Genomic DNA, 16018 nt, shown 5'->3' with positions numbered 1-16018 from the left:
TAACCACCAGACCAGTAGTCAGTGACAAGGCCCTGACCTTTCAGCTTTATGGAAAAGAATTCCCATGAAGACAAAAAGTAGTGAAACAAATTAAGTATTTACTAGGAGGAAAAAGAGTATAGTACATGTGGATAGACACAGGGGTAGACTTAGAGAGAGGTGCCCTCTTGGCAGTTTAAATCACTTACACAGGGCATTTCTTCTGGGTTACCTTTGGCCAATCATTTTGATTTGGAAGGTTCTGAGTCTGTATTGTGAAAGTCATTTAGTCATGTCCAACTCTTTGAGACCCCATGGACTGTAGCCCACCAGGCTCATCTGTCCATTTAATTCTCTAGGCCAGAATACTGGAGTGGGTAACTGTTCCCTTCTCCAGGGGACTTTCCCAACCCAGGTCTCTGGCATTGCAGGTAGATTCTTTACCATCTGAGCCACCAGAGAATAACTGACTCATTAGAAAAGACCCTGATGCTGGGAAAGCTTGAAGGCAGGAGGATAAGGGAACGACAGAGGATGAAATGATTGGATGGCATCACTGACTCAATGGACATGAATTTGAGCAACTTCCAAGAGATAGTGAAGAACAGGGAAGCCTGGTGTGCTACAGTCCATGGGGTTGCAAAGAGTGGTACACGACTTAGTAACTAGACAACAACAATGGTTGATTGGTGTCGCTTACTATGGTCTGGCTTACTATGGGCTGGCTCCTTTTTGACCTCCAAGGAGCTTTCTAGTTAGGAAGGTTTCCTTGATTTCGAGAATGAGAAATATTTGGTCTCCTATCTTTTATCTGGGCAGGGCCCAGCCTCCTCTATGGACTGTCCTGCTATTGATATGTTAGAGTTTCTGTCTACAGGGAATTAACTCAAATTGCTTACTTTGGGGAGGCCCATCTACCTCCTACCTCAGTGCAAGTTTTTGGCAGCTGATAGGAGATGAAGATGTAGACACAGAAAAAATATATGAAAAAGAATGTTAAAAAAATACCAGATTTGCATGTTTTATGTTATGAATTCTAATTGTTGGTTTTATTATAGAAAATGTATAATTGAATGGTATCAGGTAAATATGAGTGGCCTGCTGATTTTCTACTACAATTTGAAGGCTGCTGTAAATTTCTATTTTTTTCAGAAGTAGTCTTGCTTATTCATGAATTCAATTTCTCTCCATGCATTTCCTGAACTAAACATTGTTGTCTGACCTGACAAAGCAAATCCATCCTTTTAAAAGTATAAACATTATTATGAATCGATTTGGATAGAAACAAAATTATTAGATGTTTGGCAGGAAGCAGCACTAGTCACATCAGGAAAACTTTCATCCAAACTGATAAAGAAGTTGATTAGGAGGGAGGCACCGAGGAACAGATTGTCATTTGAGATGATGTGTGGTACAAATAAATAAATAAGAAATCTTATTTGCTTTCTGCTGTCAAAATTTCTGTGAAAGAGTTGAGCTTCCAAATTCATAAAAAAAGAGATCAGATTTTGTTGTTACCAAAAGCAAGGAGTTGGGGGAGGGGAAATTGGAAGAAGGTGGTCAGAAGGTACAAACTTTCAATTATAAGATGAATAAATACTAGGGATGTAATGTACAATATGATGACTGTAGTTAACACTAATGTATGATATGTATGAGGGATAAGAGAATAAATCCTGAGTTCTTGTGACATGCAAAGATACTGTTTTTCTTTCTATGGTATTTATATGAGATACGGATGTTAGCTAAATTTATTGTCATTATTCCTGGATATATGTAAGTAAGTCTGTATGCTGTGTGCCTTAAACTTACTCAGTGCTGGATGTCAATTCTATCCCAATAAAACTGGACAAAAAGTTGGGTGTTGTGGACAGGAGTCAAGGAAGAAATAAAGTAAGCATCATGAATAGGTCAGGAAAGGTTTTCTACAAGGCCAGGAGAAGCCTGGGAAACAGGACAGACAAGAGGATCAGGAAGGGTGTTCAAGAGACTGAAGACAGTTATTCTGAAGCCAAGAGTTGGTGAGAGAAACTGGTACATTTCTATTGCATTTCTCTAAGTCTATCGTGCCCTTCTGAGCACTGCATGGTACATTACCCCCAGGCCATTGCAATAAATAATTCATTCACACTTCAGTGCAGGTAGGAAAGAAATGACACCATTTTGACTTCCAACTGGTACTCCCACATCTTCAAGCGAAATGAGTACTTCTTAGCTCTACAAACATCTTCCCATTGCAAGTAAGGAAGTAAGCTAATTTATGTACCTGGCTTACAAACAGCATATCTTTCTTTCTTTCTTTCTTTTTTCTTTTTTTGAATTCAGAGACTGTCATTCTCGGTTTCTTTTGTGAGAAACAGTTCCCATAACAACGTGGGAAGTCGGACCTCTGGGGGACCTCCTGCAGAGCTCTGGAATCTTCTTTGCCTCTGAGGGAGGGAGAATGCCAGCATCCCATCCCGCACAGGCTCCCTTGTTGATGTGGCTTGTATCTGGAAGTGAGCCAATCCCTGAACACCACAGGCAAGTCTACTCTTCTCTCAGTGTACTGTAAATTATGCAGCTTCTCAAATGGCAAAGCTGTATTTTTAAACCTATCAACTTATGAGTAAAAGAAGGCACTACTGTAAAATATTCTCATAGCCTGAAAAATAGATGTGTGTCTCAAGGTGTTTTAAACACTGATGTTGATAAAATACTTGGTACATTTTAAATAGGTTGTATGAATATATGCACATGAAAACACATATATTCCTTAAAAAGATCATCCATGTAAATTTTCTAAAGAATGTTGTTTTAGGAAAAAATAACAGAACTTAGCAAAATTTGCTTCTTTGTTAACTACAGCTTAGATGCATAACTCTGGTAGTTGGACCATAAAGCAAATGTATTAGAATGAAGTTAGAAATTCAGAAAGCCAGAGTTATATGGTAATACATAGAAATACATGGAAATATCCTATTTTTAATAAATCCACTTTGTAGTTGCTCTTTAATTTTTAAATAAATTTTGTTAGGGTAATTTGTCGATTGTGTTAAATGAATGTGTTATCTCTAATTCGTTATTAAAATTTAGCTAGAATGAAAATGATTGGCTGGGGCACAGTAGTATCTTTGTAATGAAAGTTTTGCAACAATAGATCTCTTTCTCTTCACATTATTTTATATTTCTAGACTTGCTATAATAGCCCAAATGATTCCATTATACAGGGGCTTCCCTAGTAGCTGAGAAGGTAAAGAATCTGCCTGCAATGCGAGAGACCCAGGTTTGATCCCTGGGTTGGGAAGATCCTCTGGAGAAGGAAATGGCAATCCACTCCAGTATTCTTGTCTGGAGAATTCCATGGACAGAGAAGCCTGCCAGGCTACAGTCCATGGGTTGCAAAGATTCGGACATGATTGAGTGACTAACATTTTCACTTTCTTTCACTTTTCATAATAATATTACCTTTACCTCTTTCATAAATTGTACATAGCTATTTGTGTTATATCCATCTTCTTTTCTTCTGCTAGTTGAAATGAGAATTTGCCATATGACTTTTAACCCCAGCTTTCCCAACTGTATCCATCCTACATTTAAAACAATAAGCAAGATAATGGTAAAAAAATATGCTGTTGTTAACTGACCAACACATATGCGATGTGCTATGCTAAGTTGCTTTAGTCATGTCTGACTCTGTGCAACCCTATGGACTGTAGCCTGCCAGGCTCCTCTGTCCATGGGATTCTCCAGGCAAGAATACAGGAGTGGGTTGCCACTGACCAACACACAAGATGAAACTAAAAGGATTTTGCTTAATAAGAAGATCTTGATTTAAGTTTTTTCAGTCCGTTTAAGTTGATTTGATTTGTTATGTTACAATGTAATACCATGAAATTTTTCATACAAGAAAACTAAGAATTCAGAATTTACAAATCTAAATTATTTCCTCTAATGTGAGCAGTAAAGGAATTAGATTGAACTTTATTTTATCTATACAGGGGGACAAATGCATACTTAATACAATTACTGGAAGTTTATGTCTTAGTTATTTTTTAGTCTAATATAACATTGGTGTCTTTGCAGAATAGAACATTTCCATTTTAAGTTTGTGTGATGTTTCCTTATGGTCAGATTCAGATTTCAGTTCAGAGTTTTACATAAGAGATGCATTCACGAGAAGACAGATAATATCCATCACCCAGACAAGGTGTTATCTGATTTCCATATCATATATTTTGGACATACAGTTACTGTTTCCCCTTGCTATGATTAAGTAATGTGGGGAGATATTTACACACTGTTTAATAATCCCTCTCTTCATTCCTCCGTAGCATTCTTAAGTCTTTTTTTCTGTCTGTACAGCTGTTTTCCTATGGCTGGCAGCTCCGTCTCCTTCATTATGCTTTTCTTTCAGGTCTTGGAAAGCTCGTTTATTAACCATTGAGGTGACCTCAGTTATCAGATGGATTTTGAAAAGTGGTCAATTTGCTCCCTATGAGCTTTTTCCTGTTGCAAGGATAAGAGTCTCTGTTTTTTACCTCTCTACTTATCCAAGCTGAAATTAGATTTCTCCAATTTTTAGCATATACAGATTAAGTCCATCTGGGGCTGCTTCTTGTATGTGTAACTAATTTCAGTAGAGTTATTTTACTACAATCTTTTTCTTTTATATTTATCCATATATATCAGAAGGAAAGATAAAGATTTAAAATTGCTCATATGCCTTGGCAAAACTTGCTGTTACTAAACATGTTTAAAATTTGGAGCAGATAGATCTTGTGTAACATTTGGTTGTAAGATTTTGTTAAGGCTGTTGAATTCTTCAGACACTAGGTTTCCTCATCATCGCCTCACATGCACACAATCACACATGCTAAGTTGATTCCGTCCTGTCTGACTCTTCGTAACTTTATGGACTGTAGCCTGCCAGGCTGCTCTGTCCTTAAGATTCTCCAGGCAAGAATGCTGTAGTGGTTGCCATGCCTTCCTCCAGGGGATTTTCCTGACCTGGGGATCAGACCCACATCCCCTTGTCTCCTGCATCGCGGGCAGGTTCTTTACCACTAGTGCCACCCAGGAAGCCCCGTTGCCTCCCACACTACTAGGCTATTTTAACTGTTACTGGTTTATGACATTTCTTTCTTTCTACAAATGTTCTTCTCAGTTCTTTTCTCTGAGCTCACCTGCACCTCAGTATGGATCTCTGTCCACTGTGACCAGATTCTCTCTCCTTATATGCACATGTCTGTTCACAAGTCTTCAGTAACATGTATCAGTTCAGTTTAGTTCAGTCACTCAGTCGTGTCCGCCTCTTTGCAACTCCATGGACTGCAGCACGCCAGGCTTCCCTGTCCATCACCAGCTCCCGGAGTTCACTCAGACTCATGTCCATCGTGACGGTGATGCCATCCATCCAACCATCTCATCCTCTGTCGTCCCCTTCTCCTCCTGCCTTCAATCTTTCCCAGCATCAGGGTCTTTTCCAATGAATCAGCTCTTCATATCAGGTGGCCCAAGTATTGGAGCTACAGCTTCAACATTAGTCCTTTCAATGAATATTCAGGACTAATTTCCTCTAGGATTAACTGGATGGATCTCCTTGCAGCCCAAGGGACTCTCAAGCATTTTCTCCAACACCATAGTTCAAAAGCATCAATTCTTCAGTGCTCAGCTTTCTTTATGGCCCATAAAGCTCTCACATCCATACATGACTACTGGAAAAATCATACCTTTGATTAGATGGACCTTTGTCGGCAAAGTAATGTCTGTGCTTTTTAATATGCTGTCTAGGTTGGTCATAGCTTTCCTTCCAAGGGGCGAGCGTCGTTTACTTTCATGGCTGCAGTCACCATCCGTGGTGATTTTGGAGACTACAAAAATAAAGTTTGTCACTGTTTCCATTGTTTCCCCATCTATTTGGCACGAAGTGATGGAACCAGATGCCATGATCTTAGTTTTTTGAATGTTGAGTTTTAAGCCAGCTTTTTCATTCTCTTTCACTTTCATCAAGAGGCTCTTCAGTTCCTCTTTGCTTTCTGCCATAAAGGTGGTGTCACTTGCATATCTGAGGTTATTGATATTTCTCCTGGCAACCTTGATTCCAGCTTGTGCTTCATCCAGGTGGCATTTCTCATGATGTACTCTGCATATAAGTAAAATAGGCAGGGTGACAATATGCAGCTTTGACGTACTTGTTTTCCAATTTGGAACCAGTCCATTTTTTCCATGTCTGGTTCTAACTGTTGCTTCTTGACTTGCATGCAGATTTCTGAGGAGGCAGGTAGATTGATCTGTTATTCCCATCTCTTTCAGAATTTTCCATACTTTGTTGTGATCCACACAGTTAAAGGCTTTGGCATAGTCAATAAAGCAGAAATAGATGTTTTTCTGGAACTCTCTTGCTTTTTTGATGATCCAGCAGATGTTGGCAATTTGATCTCTGGTTCCTCTGCCTTTTCTAAAACCAGCTTGAACATCTGGAAGTTCATGGTTCACGTATTGCTGAAGCCTGGCTTGGAGAATTTTGAGCATTTCATTGCTAGCATGTGAGATGAGTGCAATTGTGTGGTAGTTTGAGCATTCTTTGGCATTGTCTTTCTTTGGGATTGGAATGAAAACTGACCTTTTCCAGTCCTGTGACCACTGCTTAGTTTTCCAAATTTGCTGGCATATTGAATGCAGCACTTTAACAGCATCATCTTTTAGGACTTGAAATAACTCAGCTGGAATTCTGTCACCTCCTCTAGCTTTGTTCATAGTGATGCTTCCTAAGGACCTCTTGATTTCGCATTCCAGGATGTCTGGGTCTAGGTTAGTAATCACACCATTGTGGTTATCTGGATCCTGAAGATCTTTTTTGTATCGTTCTTCTGTGTATTCTTGCCACCTTTTCTTAATATCTTCTGCTTCTGTTGGTTCCATACCATTTCTGTCCTTTATTGAAACCATCTTTGCATGAAATGTTCCCTTGGTTTCTCTAATTTTGTGGAAGAGATCTCTAGTCTTTCCCATTCTATTATTTTCCTCTGTTTCTTTGCTGATCACTGAGGGAAGCTTTCTTATCTCTCCTTGCTATTCTTTGGAACTCTGCATTCAGATGGGTATATCTTTCCTTTCCTTCTTTACTTTTAGCTTCTCTTCTTTCTCAGCTGTTTGCTAAGCCTGCTTAGACAGCCATTTTACCTTCTTGCCTTTCTTTTTCTTGGGTATGATCTTGATCACTGCCTCCTCTACAATGTCACAAACCTCTGTCCATAGTTCTTCAGACTCTCTGTCTATCAGACCTAATCCATGGAATCTATTTGTCACTTCCACTGTATAATATAATATATAAGGAGGGGACAGCAGCGGATGAGATGGTTGGATGGCATCACCGACTCAATGGACATGAGTCTGAGTAGACTCTCGGAGGCCTGGAGTGCTGCAGTCCATGGAGTTGCAAAGAATTGGACATGACTGAGCAACTGAACTGAACTGAACTGACCTATATAATCATAAATGATTTGATTTAGGTCATACCTAAAAGGTTTAGTGGTTTTTCCCTACTTTCTTCAATTTCTGAATTTTGCAATAAGGAGTTCATGATCTGAACCACAGTCAGCTCATTCTTGTTTTTGCTGACTGTATAGAGCTTCTCCATCTTCAGCTACAAAGAATATAATCAATCTGATTTTGGTACTGACCATCTAGTGATGTCCATGTGTAGAGTCGTCTCTTATGTTGTTGGAAGAGGGTGTTTGCTCTGACCAGTGTGTTCTTTTGGGAAAGTTCTGTTACCTCTGCCCTGCTTCATTCTGTACTCCAAGGCCAAACTTGCCTGTTACTCCAGGTATTTCTTGACTTCCTGCTTTTGCATTCCAGTCCACTATGATGAAAAGGAGATTTTTTTTTTTTTAATGTTCTAGAAGATCTTGTAGGCCATCATAGAATGGTTTAGCTTCAGCTTCTTTGGCCTTAATAGTTGGGGCATAGACTTCGATTACTTTGATGTTGAATGGTTTGCCTTGGAAATGAACAGGAATCATTATGTTGTTTTTTAGATTGCACCTAAGTAATATATTTTGGACTCTTTTGTTTGCTATGAAGTCTACTCCACTTCTTCTAAGGGATTCTTGCCCACAATGAATTAAATTCACCCATTCCAGTCCATTTAAATTCACTGATTCCTAAAATTTCAGTGTTCACTCTTGCCATCTCCTGCTTGACTACTTCTAATTTACCTTAGATTCATGGACCTAACACTCCAGGTTCCTATGCAGTATTGTTCTTTACAGTATCAGACTTTATTTCCATCACCAGTCACATCCATAACTGGGTGTTGTTTTTGCTTTGGCTCTGTCTCTTCTCTTCTTTCTGGAGGTATTTCTCCACTCTTCTCCAGTAGCATATTGGGCACTTACCGACCTGGTGTATTCATCTTTCAGTGTCATATCTTGTTTGTGGGGTTCTCGAGGCAAGAATACTGAAGTGGTTTGCCATTGCCTTCTCCTGTGGACCACGTTTAGTCAGAACTCTCCACCATGACCCATCTGTCTTGGGTAGCCCTACATGATATAGCTCATAGTTTCATTGAGTTAGACAAGACTGTGGGCCATGTGATTATTTTGGTTACTTTTCCGGGATTTTGTGTTGTTAGTAACATGTATAACTGTTAATGTTAGTAATATGTATATTATGTCATAATATGTATCAGTTCAGTTCAGTTCAGTCACTCAGTCGTGTCTGACTCTTTGCGACCCTATGAATCGCAACACGCCAGGCCTCCCTGTCCATCACCAACTCCTGGAGTTCACTCAGACTCACGTCCATCGAGTCCGTGATGCCATCCAGCCATCTCATCCTCGGTCGTCCCCTTCTCCTCCTGCCCCCAGTCCCTCCCAGCATCAAAGTATTTTCCAATGAGTCAACTCTTCACATGAGGTGGCCAAAGTACTGGAGCTTCAGCTTTAGCATCATTCCTTCCAAAGAAATCCCAGGGCTGATCTCCTTAAGAATGGACTGGTTGGATCTTCTTGCAGTCCAAGGGACTCTCAAGAGTCTTCTTCTCCAACACCACAGTTCAAAAGCATCAATTCTTCAGTGCTCAGCTTTCTTCACAGTCCAACTCCCACATCCATACATGACCACTGGAAAACCCATAGCCTTGACTAGACGGACCTTAGTCGGTAAAGTAATGTCTCTGCTTTTGAAAATGCTATCTAGGTTGATCATAACTTTTCTTCCAAGGAGTAAGTGTCTTTTAATTTCATGGCTGCAGTGATTTTGGAGCCCCCAAAAATAAAGTCTGACACTGTTTCCACTGTTTCCCCATCTCTTTCCCATGTATAATATTTTAATGTTAGTAAAATGTTTAAGCTGATGATTTTCAAATTTTTCTTTCTGGTACTGAATTCTTTTTGACTTCTGATTTAAATCCAGATGCAGCATCTTCCTTTGGTTGTCCAGTAGTTGTGTCAAACTTAAGTTTGCCAGTATTGACCCTTTGATTTCTTTCATGTAATATACTTCATCCTTAGTCATCCACTTCTCAATAGATAACATCAACTTTTATCCAGTTATTTTGCCCAAAATAATTTAGAGTCATTCTTGACTCATCCCACTCTTTACAGTCCATATCCAGTCCATTAATAAATATATATCCCATGTCTTTGAAACATACCTATTAACACATCCTGTGCACAGCATTATTAGCTTTCACCTGGACAACTACAATTGTCTCCTGACTGATGTCCTCTCGTAGTCAGGACCTGTACAGTCTGGATTCTATAACAGGCTTTTGTAGACCCATTGGAGCTGCATTTATCACTTATATAAATTCTTCTGAATGACATCCATCCATCTGTCTCAGGAGCCTTGCTTATCCTGATGTTTTCACTTTCTTCAGCAACTTTTATTTGCCATATACGTGAGTATCTAAACTTCTCCATTCTGCAAAACAGTCTGAATCCTGTCTATTCCAAAAAAGTGTTCCTGGTTCTCAAGTCAAAATCACTGTGTCTCTTGGAAATCTCACAATACATTTTTTATGTAATTTATTTCCATTTTTTTCAAACTACCTAGTAATATTTTTTAGAAAAGTAAAACAAGTTTATAGTGAAAATTGAATCAATTCAGAGAGATATGTTGAAAATAAAAGATCTCTTTATCTCCACCCTTGACTACAAAAAGTAATTAGCTGCTGTTAACAATTTCTCATATTGAAAATATTTTCCCAGATTTATCATATGCCTTTTGACTTAGCTGCTTATAATATTTACTTTACTGAATAATTAAAGACATATTAACTTGGCCAGTCATTCCCTTCTATCTATGTTAGAATGTGATATCCATAAATGTTCACAGTATCTGATGCATTAGAGGTACACAGCTACTCTGTAAACTGGGAGAAAACAAATTCAGTAATAGAAGCTTTTAAGCTTCTATCCTTGCTGAGCAGTGTTTCATGATAATGCAGTTACATGCTATGGAACCCAGTCAAAATTTAAGCATGAATTTCAATAAATTTATTTATATGCCCCAAATAACACCCTACATCATACCACTATGTTACTCAGCTGATTTATGACAACCATATCCAACTTCTTTTTAAAGAAACCATTTAATTTTAAAAATGTATAGAGTTTTTGTCCTTGACCTTCTTTACAGATATTACTGAAAAATCAAGCTAAAAACTCTCCGAAATCTCATAAATTACCCTACTCTTATAGCTTACATCATCCTGCCTCTTCTTTGACAGCTGAATTAATTTTTAAAAAGTCCCATGAAGTCATCCTCAGCCATTCATTATCCCAGGCTTGTAGCTAAGCCCTGTATCGGCATTTGCCAACCTCTCCTTCTAGTCGTCTCCTACTGATGAATTGGCCTTGAGTGATTGTAGGCTGTATCCCTGTCCCTTCACTGACTCCCTTTTCTCTTCTAGGCCATTATTCCCTCTTCTAGGAATTTTACTGGAAGCTACGACAAGGAGAGACAAAGACATGCTTCGCGATTACCTCCACCACCTGAAGCCAAACACTCCTGCACGTGCTCCAACTTGATCGAGTTACTTGAAGTTTCACTCTACTTCTCACCTATTTCTCTGCCTGCAGTTCCCTTCCTCTCCATTTCCACCTGCTGGCTTTTTCCCCAGGTGCCATTCATTTATATAAATTCTCTTTATTTATACAATTTTTAATGACAAAGGAAAATAATTTTTATCACTCTGTACCTCTTTATACATCTGGCAGCTATAGCTCTGGGCAATGCTTTCTGTCTATATTATGGAGTGTGGCTGTCTACATGGGGGTTGGAGCTCCTTGAAGATGGAAATAGGCATATCCAACTATTTATTCACCGGGTGTAGCTCAAAAATAATAGTTCAATCTATGTGACAATAATGACTTCACTGAAAGTAAGAAGTGGTACACATTGATTCTTTCCAATTCCACTAATAGGACCCAGCCATATGACCCAAGTAAATGACAGTGGAGGCTGGAAAATGTAGTCTTCTCCTGTAGGAGGACTGGGAAGGAATGGTAATGAATACGCCATCTAGAAGCCTCTGTCACACTTTCCACATTCAAATATATCCCATCCAGTAAAGATAGTCACATAGAGCAATACTGTACACATGCAGTACAGGGACACATGCATAGCAGATGTTGCATGGCAATACATTGTTCTTTATTTAATCCTAGCTATGAAAAAGATTTGAAAAGCTGATTACAGAAGAGCAATGTCTTTGTACCGCATTGACATTTTCATAGAAATTACTGAATAAGGAAATAAGACAGCAACTGGACTATGCATCTATGGAAGGAGCCAAAGCCATCTCCCTTTAAAAACTCATAGTATTTTAAATAAATGGAGCATCTGGCCATTTACATTTCTCTCTATGGATAGATGGGGGGGGGGCGGTGGGGAAGCTGTAACAATTAGGAAACATTATGATCAACTTGGATTTTATTATTTGGGGAATGTTTCATCCAATAGCTCATTTCACAATTATTAGTATTTTTTTTTCATACATTACCACCTCACTTATCTGCCATTCCCCATATAGATTGCAAGGCACTTCCTGCATCCTCACATTTACAAGTTAATAAACAGAGGAATTCATCAGTTCTGGCAAGCCCAGTAGAAATGTTCATCAGAAACTAACACAGCATTGCAAAGCAGTTATACTCAAAAAAAGGGAGGAACTGGCCTCTGGATCTTTCTTCTTGAATCCATTCTTTCACAGTCTTCTCAATCTCAGTTAGTGGAAATTCTGTCCTTTCACTTCAGTTCAGTTCAGTTCAATCGCTCAGTCGTGTCCGACCCTTTGTGAACCCATGGACCGTCACCAACTCCCGGAGTTTACTCAAACTCATGTCCATTGAGTTGGTGATGCCATCCAACCGTCTCATCCTCTGTCGTCCCCTTCTCCTCCTGTCTTCAATCCTTCCCAGCATCAGGGTCTTTTCAAATGAGTCAGTTCTTTGCATCAGGTGAAAGGCATCCTTTCACTTAGTCAGGCTCATATTCTTGCAGTTATCTCTGAGAACCCTTCTTCAAATCCCACCTACAGTGCCTTAGGAAATGCTATTGTTGGTCCCTTCAAGATTTATCTAGTGTCTGACTATGTCTTTCTACCCCCAATGCCACCCTCATCAGCTCTCACCCAGGCTACTACAGTTGCCTGCTGACTGGTCTCTCACAGTGGACACTCGACTCTATTGTCATTCCTCAACACAACAGCCAGAGTTATCTTTCCAAAACATGCCTCACTTCCAGTGCTCTCCTCAAAGCATAAACCAGAAGTCCATACTCTGATTCCCCTCCATTCATACCTAATCTACTCCTTTTGACTTCTTGGGTCTTATCCATTCTTCCCTTCCTTGCTTCCTTTTATCTGTTCTTTCATTCTTGCCTGTACTTCTTCCTCTTTAAGTCTCATGGAAATGTCCCTCTATTTTGTCAAATTGTGATCTATTCTTCATCATTCTGTACCTTCGTTCTCTGTCTTATTTTTCCTCGAGAGCAATGACCTCCTAATACACAGCACTTTTCTTATTTATTTGATTAATTCTGCCTTTCCTCACTAGAATAAAAATTCCATGCAAGCAGGGACTGCTGTATTCCACATACTTAGTACATGACTGACACATTGTAGGAGCTCAGTAAATATTGGTTTAATATAGTCAGTGAAATGACAGAGAAAAAATAAAATAACTGTCCACTTCACAGAACTGAGTTTCCAATTAAGTTAGTTTTTACTTTGCGCATTATAAAGTACTATTTACACATACGGCTTCCTGAGTAGCTCAAACAGTAGCGAATCTGCCCACAATGTGGGAGACCTGGATTTGATCCCTGAAGATCCCCTGGAGCCGGGCATGGAAACCCATTCCAGTATTCTTTCCTGGAGAACTCCCATGGACAGAGAAGACTGGTGGGATACAGTCCATGGGATCGCAAAGAGTCGAACACGACTGAGCTACTACCACACGCACATATATAATTGTCATATATAATTTACATATATAATTGTCAATGCTAATAATAAAACCCAAACATTATAGAGTTTACTTAAACAAGGTGCTGTGAAAAGCTTACTTAAACAGATTATGAAGTGTAACCATAAGAAAAAACATTATATATTAGGTTATATTAAAATCAAGAGTATCTGTTAAAGACCACAACTAAGTGAATAAAATGACCTCTAAATTGAGGAGGAATATATCGCGGTAGACACCGGCATCTGCATGCTCAGTCATGTCTGACTGTTTGTGACCCCCATGGACTGTAGCCCACCAGGCTCCTCTGTCCATGGGCTTTCCCAAGCAAGAATACTGCAGTGGGTTGCTAGGTCAGGGTATCTTCCTGACCCAGGGATCGAACCTGAGTCTTCACACAGAAAACTCATATCCAGAATATATACAGATTCCTACAAATCAGTGAGAGACAATTCAATATGAAAGATTGATAAAGTAGCTGAATATATGTTTAATAAAAGAGGATATTCAAATAACCAATAAATATGTCAAAAGTCACACCAATTTTTAATCATCAGGAGAAATGGGAATTAATTTCACATGAGATATGATACACACCAAGAATTATAGAAAAGATTGTAAGGCAGAAAATACTAAATATTGGTGATGAAATGGAGTAACTAAGACTATCTACCAGACACTGCTTCGTTGTTATTATTCAGTCGCTAAGCCGTGTGTGACTCTTGGTGACCCCCATGGACTGCAGCACGCCAGGCTTCCCTGTCCTTCACCATCTCCCAGAGTTTGCTCAAACTCATGTCCATTGAGTCAGTGATGCCATCCAACCATCTCATCCTCTGTTGCCACCTTCTCCTCTTGTCCTCAATCTTTCCCACCATCTGGATCTTTTCCAGTGAATTGGCTCTTCACATCAGGTGGCCAAAGTTTTGGAGACACTGGCCAAACTATTGGACTAGACACTACTGGTGGAAGTTAAAACTGGTACAACTGCTCTGGAAAACTGTTAAGCAGTAGCTATTAAGCTGGACATATGCCTACTTTTTGTGACAGCAGTTACACAGCTAAGAATATACCCGATAAGAATGCTTATATAAGTGATATCATATGATATTTATCTTTCTACGTCTGACCTATTTCACTCAGTATGACAGTCTCAAGGTCCATCCGTGTTGCTATATATGGCATTATTTAGTTCTTTTTTATGGCTGAGTAATATTCATATATATATATATATATATATGTATATGCTACATTGCTTCCATGTGCTGGCTGTATGTGGAATCTAAAACAGTGGTAAAAATGAGCTTATTTACAAAACAGAAATAGAGCCACAGGTATATAAAACAGACATATGGTTACCAGGGAGAAAGCAGGAGTGGGGGATAAGTTGGGAGACTGGGATTGACATAGACACACTAGTAGATATAAAACTGATAACTAATGAGTACTATTGTAGGGCACAGGGAACGCTACTCAGCACTCTGTGATGACCTAAATGGGAATAGAATCTAAGAAATCATGGGTATATATATAACTGATGTACTTTCTTATACAGCAAAAGCTAACACAACCTTGTAAATAAACTATACTCTAATTAATTTTTTAAAAAATAATTCTTATATATGTTTACCCCCAAACAGCAGTATTTACTGTATCCTGACATTGGACACTATCCACATGGCCAAAATATTAGGATAGATAAATAAATTGGGGTATATTCATACAATAGATACTTTGGGAATGAACAACCCACAGTTGTATACATTATGTATCTATCTCATAAACAAGTTTGTGCGGAAAACCAGACACAAAAGGATCCATGATGTCCGACTCTGTGCGACCCCATAGACGGCAGCCCACCAGGCTCTGCCATCCCTGGGATTCTCCAGGCAAGAACACTGGAATGGGTTGCCATTTCCTTCTCCAATGAAGGAAAATGAAAAGTGAAAGTGAAGTCGCTCAGTGGTGTCAGACTCTTTGTGACCCCATGATCTGCAGCCTACCAGGCTCCTCCGTCCATGGGATTTTCCAGGCAAGAGTACTAGAGTGGGGTGCCATTGCCTTCTCCGGATGATTCTACTGATGTTCAAAAACAGACCAAACTAACCTGTGCTGCTTGACTGTTAAGGCAGAGGCTGACTTTGGTGATGGAGGTAAGGAGCAGGAGAGTAGCTTCTGAAATTCTTGACTACTTCTGTTTCTTGATCCAGATGTGTTCAGTTTATAAATAAGCGAAACATGTGCTGTTTTGTATGTATATCATACTTCAAAGTTAAACAAGAAAGAAGTAAAAGTGAGAAAGATTCTCCTTGCCCACTTTATTCTATTACCTTTTGAAATAACAACTGCCATATCCCTTTTATAGAAGTGCAGAGACATGAAAATCTAGTCTCGAATGCATAATGCATCTTATTAGGGATGGCACATTCAGAAAGCAGGATTGTAAGTGGGCACTTTTCAGGAATGAAAATTCAGGTCTAAGATAATGTATATGACCATGTTCAATGTAAGATCATTGTGATGATGGTGATATATCATCATAAGGCAATGGATAAATAGAGATGGGTATCATAACGCAAAGG

At 39.1% G+C, this 16018-nt stretch overlaps 1 protein-coding gene across 1 annotated transcript in view; it reads right to left on the bottom strand.

Moving 5' to 3' along the window:
• The window catches only part of LOC101112928 (TAF5-like RNA polymerase II p300/CBP-associated factor-associated factor 65 kDa subunit 5L), a 137048-nt gene that overhangs the window by 44256 nt on the left and 76774 nt on the right, over positions 1 to 16018 (bottom strand).

The sequence above is a fragment of the Ovis aries genome, chromosome 18, assembly GCF_016772045.2.
Source record: "Ovis aries strain OAR_USU_Benz2616 breed Rambouillet chromosome 18, ARS-UI_Ramb_v3.0, whole genome shotgun sequence".
NCBI classification, from domain to species: Eukaryota; Metazoa; Chordata; class Mammalia; order Artiodactyla; family Bovidae; genus Ovis; species Ovis aries.
The sequence above is the reverse complement of the archived record's forward strand: the minus strand, read 5'-3'. Positions and strand labels throughout refer to the sequence as shown.